This window comes from Pteronotus mesoamericanus, unplaced genomic scaffold (genome assembly GCF_021234165.1).
Source record: "Pteronotus mesoamericanus isolate MK-2021 breed Mesoamerican mustached bat unplaced genomic scaffold, CSHL_Meso_final scaffold_1066, whole genome shotgun sequence".
Taxonomy (NCBI): domain Eukaryota; kingdom Metazoa; phylum Chordata; class Mammalia; order Chiroptera; family Mormoopidae; genus Pteronotus; species Pteronotus mesoamericanus.
Genome location: NW_026555299.1, coordinates 2,444,441 through 2,452,168, shown reverse-complemented (window position 1 = coordinate 2,452,168; position 7,728 = coordinate 2,444,441). Strand labels below are relative to the sequence as shown.

The following is a 7,728-nucleotide window of genomic DNA, read 5'->3' as shown; positions in this document are numbered from 1 at the left end:
GGACATCTATAAACATGCTGATCATATACTTTAACACTCAAACAAGGGCACATTTTTTGGGGGGGGGGGAAGGAGTGCTCTTAAGAGGTGTAAAATGGAATGTTTGATCATCCTAATACAGGGTGGGGCAAAAGTAGGTTTACATAGCGCAAATAAATAATACAATAATTCAAAAACAAATAATAATGCACAAATAAACTCTGTTTTACGTACTCATAACTATAAACCTACTTGTGCTACCCCTGTATTAATGAAGTAAAAATAAACATATGAAATTGATTTGATAACATTTTATTCAACCCAACACATCCCAAAACTATCATTTCAGCAAATAATCAATATGAAAGTTACTAATGAGATATTTTTACATTCTATTTTTTGTACAGTGTTTTTTGGAATCTGCACTAATATCTTTCTTTTACAATATAAAAGCTAAGATATACATGTAACTCAAGTTACTTCTTTTCAGGTGCTCAGCAGTCAGCCACAAAGGTGAGCAGCTTCAGTAATAAACATCTAAGTCCTTAGTTCTTTGTGGCCTACTGGATTTGTCCAATTCTGAAAAGGTATTAAAAATCTTCAACTTATCCATTTGTCTACTGAAGGACGCTTGGGTTGCTCCCATCTCTTGGCTATTGTAAACGATGCTGCAATGAATGTAGGGCTGTCGGCCATGAAAAAGAACAAAATCTTGCTGTTTGTGACCACACGGGTGGACCTAGAGAATAATATGCTAAATGAAATAAGTCAGACACAGAAAGACAAATGCTATATGCTTTTACTTATATGTGGAACCCCCCAAAAAGGCCCCCAGATAAATGAACAAACACAACAGAAACAAACTCATAAACGCAGAAAACATTTTGGTGGTTACCAGGTCACGGTGGGGTTGGGAGGATGAGTGAAAAAGGGGAAGGGATTCAGATGTACAAATTGCCAGTTATCAAAAACAGTCAAAGGGATGTAAAGTACGGCAGAGGGAATATAGTTAATGATGTTATAATAACTATTACGGTGTTAGATAGGTACTGGACTTAACAGAGTGATTACTTCATTAGTTATATAAATGTCTAATCACTCACTATGTTATATACCTGAAACTAACATATCATAAGTCGACTACAATAGAAAAGTAAAAAAAAAATTCTTTACAGAAGTCTTCAACGTAAATTGTATTTTGGGGGCAATTCTCCTTCCATCTCTAACACTTTTTGCACTGTATTTACTTGCTATGTTGTTTGTTACATACAAGTTTATGGCTATAATATTTTCTCTGTAAATTATGTCCTATATCATTACATGATGTGCCTCTTTGCACTGATTCACGCTTTTAGCCTTCAGTTCCACTCACCTCACTGTCTTTCTTGCCTGCTTTGTTTGTTTCGTTTTATGTTTGCCTGGGATTATGTGCCTTCCTTCTGTGGCTCCTCCATTCACATGCCTCGGCTCCGCTCAGTCTCGGCTTCTTTGTATAGGCCTGTTTCTCCTTTATGAACTGGCATTTTGACCTTCTATTCTCTTTTTTTCTACCTTGAGGTATTTGCTTATTTATGGGTTCTGCTGCCTTATAACTTTGACTCCCCCTAACCCCTCAGAATGCAAATCAACTTCCTGGTTTTGCCTACGCATCATTTACATCATACACCAAACTCTTCACATGTGTCTGGGGCAAATGTTAAAGACACTGATTCTCTGACCCCGCTCCTTGGAGCTTCTGTTCTCACGGGCAAGGCTCAGGAATGTATATTTTAGCAATTATCCCAAGTGATTCCCGTGACCCAGCAATCGGGGGCTGCGCCACTCCCAAGTCACTTCCCTCCCACCCGATGGGACAAAGTCTGCCTGGCATCAAATCAAACCAACAGAGGACCTGAGTAACACTAAGAGGCAAGGAAGGGTGATCCCACTGTGCTGGATTGTTTCAATTAGTTCCACTGCTCAGTGACCTATTGCTGAAGGTGACACATGTGTTTTTCCTAATAAAATCCGTATATGTACAAATATCCTTTTACCCAGAGCCCACCCATCTCTGCTTAAGAGTTGTTTTGTTTTTAAAATTGTAATCTTGGGTTTTGCTTTTTTTCTTTTTGGAGTGGGAGGCAATAAGGTTCTGTTTGCTGAAGAAATGGAGGGGAATGTTTCCAGTTCTCTTTAATTGAAATGATCTCATATGCAAACAACAAAAAAATTAAACCTCGGATGTGCATCTGCAGAGTGGAGGGGTAATGACCCCAGCTTAAGAGGGAAGGCGATGATCCGTTTCATTGTCTAAAGCCGTAAGCATCTGTCATGCGTGGAAGGTTCACTGCAGGAGCTACCAGACAGAAACAGAGCTGGGAGAGGGGCTCGCTTCCCTCCATCCCTTCTTCCCTCCTTCCTTCAGCTTCTGCTCTAATTCCTCTCACTGGTGAGAGGGGAGAGGCCGGAGGGGGAAGGATGGAGGCAGTCAGGCGCTGCTGCAGGGCAGCTCCAACTCCAGTATACACGCCACTGTTCCATTGCTTTGGGTCTCAAGAAATCCTTGCAGACCCCGGGCTCTCGTCACCACACCCGTGGGCATGGCCTCCTCAGCAGCTCTTCTTCCAGGAGGGCCGCGTGTGTGTGACATGTAGTCACCTGTGTCACTCCTAAAGGGAGGGCACTGTGGCCCCTCACCTCTGGTGGGGATGCTTGGAGATCATAGAGCTGGACCCCGAGAGCAGAGGGAGAGAGTGGGGTGAGGACAAGGGCGGTAAGTGTGTTGAGGATTTGCCCCAGCATGTACCCACTTGCCTGCCGGCATGGGCAAGCCTTCTCTCTCATCCAGATCAGGAGTTGATAAACTCCTATAAAGTTTAATTGGAACACCATTGTGTCCATTTGTTTTTGCATTGTCTATGGCTACTATCATGCTAGTCAGGGTCATCTACATGTCAGGCACTTGGGTGCCTACAAATTCAGTCTTTGTATGCTTAAAAAAAAAAACAGACAAACATCCCTATGGTGGAATATTTTTCTTAAGGCAGAGTTCCTACTTCCAGAGTATGGACATGGGCTTAGTTGAGTTGTGGCACCAGAGACCAAATGGCTCTCAAAGCCCCCAAAATTTACCACCTGGCTCTTTATGGGAAAAATTTGTCAACTTCTGGTTTAGAAGAAACAGTGTTAACCCCTGAGTTGTAAGGCAGAGAGAGAGGGGCACCTGAACAAGAAGAGGCATCTACTGTACACAAGGGAAGAGAAACGTCTGTTGTCACCCAAGAACACCTGAAGCAAAGGCCCTGTGTGACCAGCCCCTGCATTTCTCCCTCACCTCATCTTGGACCTTCTCTTCATTCCTCACTAGTCTCCTCCCCACTGGCCCTCACTCTGCTTCTCAAAGGTAAAGCCTTGCTTGTCCCTCAGGGCCTGTGCACTTGCTTTTCCCTCTGCTTGGAACACTCTTCCCTCAGACGTCTACGCACTTGGCTCTTTCTTGTCTCTCAGAACTTTGTTCACAAGATTCCACCCCAAAGAGGCCTCCCCAGCAGGTGGGCCTGTCCCTAGACCTCTGTCATTTATCTTAGTTTCACATTTCCAACTCCCTAAAAGCTTTTACTTGTTTGTTTGTTGTCTTTGTCTCCCACTGGCAGATCAAAAATTTTAAAGTTGGGAGAGTTCAAGAGATAGTTTATATCTCTACCCCTTATTTCTTTCTGAATGATAAGAAAAAAGGGGGGGGGAATATATGGAGATATCAGTATCAGTCATCTCTATGCCACCTATCTGTAGAAGAGGGCCTGGAACACATTAAATTTAATAAATTATTGAAGGAATGAATGAATGAACAAACACATCCTAGGACAGTGGCTAAGAGAGAGGCTTCGGCTTCAGCATCAGGCCAACTGCATTAAAATCCCAGCCACACACTTGGTAGCTGTGTGACCTAAAGCAAGTTACGTGACCACTCAGTACCTTGATCTCTTCATCTGTAAAGTGAGAGTCCTATCTTCACCTACCTCTTGCAGTCATAGGGAGGATTAAATGAGATCATGCATAGAAAGATGCTAAATTCCCATACGCTATTAAGTTTGAGTTGTCACAAAGGGTTAAATGAGTTGGTACATTTGCCTTAAACATAGTAAACACTCAACAAATGGTGGAACTGTGATTTCTTTTACGCTTGAAGATCAGGGCTGTGGAGAGAGTTCAGTTCTGGGTAAGTCACTGGTTAGCTGCGTGACGTTGGACATGTCAGTTAGCCTCACTACATGTCCACTCCTGCTCTGAAAGACAGACCCAATTCCTCTCCCTCACAGAGCTGCTGTGAAAACCAGACGAAGCCCTGTGGGGGGCCGTGGTCTGGAAGGTACGGTCTACGGCCCACAGCACCTGCTCAGGACCTGCTGAGGACAATGGGCCCTGCTCAAGGGAGCAGGCTCTGGAGTCCAGCAGGCCCCCTATCAGCTGTGTGGCAATGGCCGCCAGCTTCCTTGGGCCTCTGAGCCTCAGTCTTCTCGTCAAAAGAATGGGGGCGATGATAGCCATTTCAGAGTGTTACCGTGATGATTAGATGTCACATGCACGGTTTCCGGCACAGAACACTGCTTATTCCACAGTGGCCGGTGGTGTTTCTGCCTGGCAGGACCTTATGCAAGCAAAACATACTGCATGAGTACACATCCCAATCAGATAGGTTTGTCCTTATCCAGTGTGTCCATGTAGCAGTGCTACAAAGATTTAAAGCCCTGGTTTGGAGGGGATGTGAATTAAATCTAAGTTTTCCTCGCTGTTGGCCCAAACCTCCTTCTTACAGCTAATTTGCTTTGTGACCTTGGGCAAGTCCCACCCTCTCCGGGCCTTAGTTTTTCTCTCTCTAGAATGGAGATCATAATACGTGCCCACTGTGATGATTAACCTGACATGTCTGCTTGGCTGGGCCAAAGTGCACAGATATGTGTTCAAACGTTACTCTGGATGTTTCTGCGAGGGTGTTTTTGGGTAAGATTAACAGTCAGATCGGTGGACTTTGAGTAAAGCAGATTGCCCTCCATAACAATGTGGGTGGGCCAATCAGCTGAAGACCTGAATAGAACAAAAGCCTGCCCTCCCCCTCTCCCTTCCCTGAGCAAGAGGGAATTCTGCCAGCTGGCGGCCTTCACACTTGAGCTGCGGCAATGGCTCTTCCCTGGGTCTCCAGTCCGCTGGCCCACCCTTCAGATGTGGGATTTGTCAGGTCCTATTAAAAAAAGGTCTCTCTCTTTAAATATATCTGTATGTGTGTGTGTATATATACACACATGTATGTGTATAGATATATATGTATATATCTATGTGTATGTATGTATATATGTATGATTATACTTTCTACATACTTTTGTTTACATTCTAGATACATGTGTCTATGGTTCTATTGGTTCTATTTCTTTGGAGAACCCTGGCTAATATCCCCTCTCCATCCCTAGCATCCCAGAAAAGCCAGTGAGGAACTAGTTACCTCCATGTGCGGTGGACCCAGGTGTCCAGTGGAGCCATTTGTGGCTCAGGGTCTGGGGGCCCAGGGGGTGTTGCGTCCCCCTCAGCTGCAGGCTGATGAGTCCCATAGTGAGGAGGAGTGGAGCTCAGACAGGCCCTTCCTCAGCCCCTGCAGCTTGGAAGGGCCAGCGGTGCCACCCAGAGCGAGGGGTGCGAGTCTAACAGGGCTGAGGGCTGACCTCCGTCCTTCTCAGGGCTGCCTGAGCAAATGACACAAACGGGGTGGCTTGAAATGGCAGAAACATACACCTTCACAATCCCGTGGACTGGCAGAGCAAAGCCAGGTGTTGGCAGGGCTGGTTCCTTCTGGAGGCCCGACTGTTCCGTGGCCCTGGCCTGGCTCCTGGTGGTCGCAGGAACCCTTGATGCCCCTTGGCTTGTAAACGCATCATCACTCCAACCTCCGCCCGCATCTTCTCATGGCGTCTGCCCTGCGTGTGTCTGTCTCTTCTCCACTTCTTATAAAAACACCAGTTACACCGCATTTAAAGTCCACCCCAAACCAGGGTGGCCTCATCTTAACTAACGACGTCTGCAAAGACCCTATTTCCAAAAAAGCTCACATTCTGAGGTTCTGGATTGGCATGAATGTTAGGGGGACACTATTTAACCCAATGCACCTGCGCTGGGAGTCTGGGGGCAGTTTAACCCCAGGGCAAGTGGAGAGCAATCCTTCACTTTCGACAGTTCCATTTATCCTGCTCCTTTCCGGGCTGGCCTGGGAACCGGCTGGCTTTTTAAAATGCAACCCACACTGCAGTGTGGCCCGCAGAGACTGAAAATCGGTTGGAGCCTGTGTATCTGCAATACTCCCCTCTTCTGATGTGTGCAAGAATTTTTTTTTTTTTTTTTTTTGTAAAATCACATTAGTAATCCAACTCCAATCAGTAACATTTGCAAATATGCCCATTAAAAACAAAAAAGTCACAGGAAAACCATGGTAACCCCTGTACCCAGATGTCAGCGGTAGAAACGCCCAGCTGGGAATAAGCGTCCAGGCCCTTGGGGGAGCCCACCTACCCATCTGTCCTCTGACCCTGGGCTTTCCCTGAGGTGGGAGTGGAATAAACGGGATGTTTCCGGTACAGTGTACAGAGTGAAAAGGTGGGCCTGGGATGTTAGAAAACTTTTCACTCCTGGACATAAGCTGCCTCCAGGGGTGGGAATGGGGCATTTACAATTCTACCTCCTCTTGCCTGTCTAGCAGACAGAGGTAAGTGCCCAGCCCAGATCCCTTGGGGTCCTTTTACGCGAGGTGGGGGGTGGGGGGAAAGCTGGGATGGAGTGCTGGGCTTCAGTGAGCTTTCCTTTGCAATGGCAGCCCTGCAACACTTTTTCCTGGGACTGTTCTGCCCTCTGGCTTCTAGAGCAGCTACAATTGCAAGGGCCAGAAACATACATCCCAAAGTAACCAGTGACTAATGGGTCTCGGGTATGAAAGCCCCAGCACCCTTTCCTCAGGGTGTAACTTATACCCCAGAGCTCCCCTGTGACGCCAGCTGAAGCCACTCCCCCTGGGACATCTGGACGTCACCTGAGGTCACACCCTTGCTTGCCTGTTTCTCTGGGAGCATTTTCTTGATAAATCCTTGTACAGAAATCCTCAAGTCAGGTCTGCTTCTGGGGACCTGGCTTAAGACACTGACCTCTGAAAGGTCATTTGAACCTCACCGTATAAGCAAGGCAGACCTTTTGTATCAGTGACAGTGGCAGCCACCTCTGGAGCTTGACCAAGGGCCCCATAGTCTTTTCCACATTGCCTCTGCCATGCCTGAAACCCCACCATTTGAGATTCGTTCCCTTGGAATGGATCCCTCAGTCTCCTTAAAATGAAGTTGGATCGCTTCTCGGCCTTTTGGCTAAGATCAAGTGTAGTATGAAGTTGGGCTGGGGGAGCAGTTTTACAGCTGGCATTTGTCCCGCTCCTTGCAGTGGGGTTTCCCAGGAAGTCACAGGCCTTCTGCTGCCGCAGCTGCCACGGCAGCCCCAGTGGCAGTGACAAAGGCAGAGGGCGGAAGCTCTGCCAAGGCCTGCCTCCCACCAGGGCCCCTCCCCCAGCGCCTGCCTCCTTCCCCACCCCACCCTGAGGGCTGATCTCGGCTGCTGGCGGGCTAATCCACTCAAGGTTCAGAATAATGGTGATGACGATAGTGAAAATGATGATAAGGTGTTATTATTTTAAGGGCGTTATTGTTCCGCAGGAGGTTTCATTTTAAATGAGATTTTTGAAACATC

The 7,728-nt window shown here is 46.7% G+C and overlaps 1 pseudogene; it reads left to right on the top strand.

The window, feature by feature from the left end:
* The first annotated feature begins 7,332 nt into the window (after positions 1–7,332).
* LOC129081534 (uncharacterized) lies at positions 7,333–7,494 on the top strand (annotated as a pseudogene).
* The last annotated feature ends 234 nt before the right edge of the window (positions 7,495–7,728 follow it).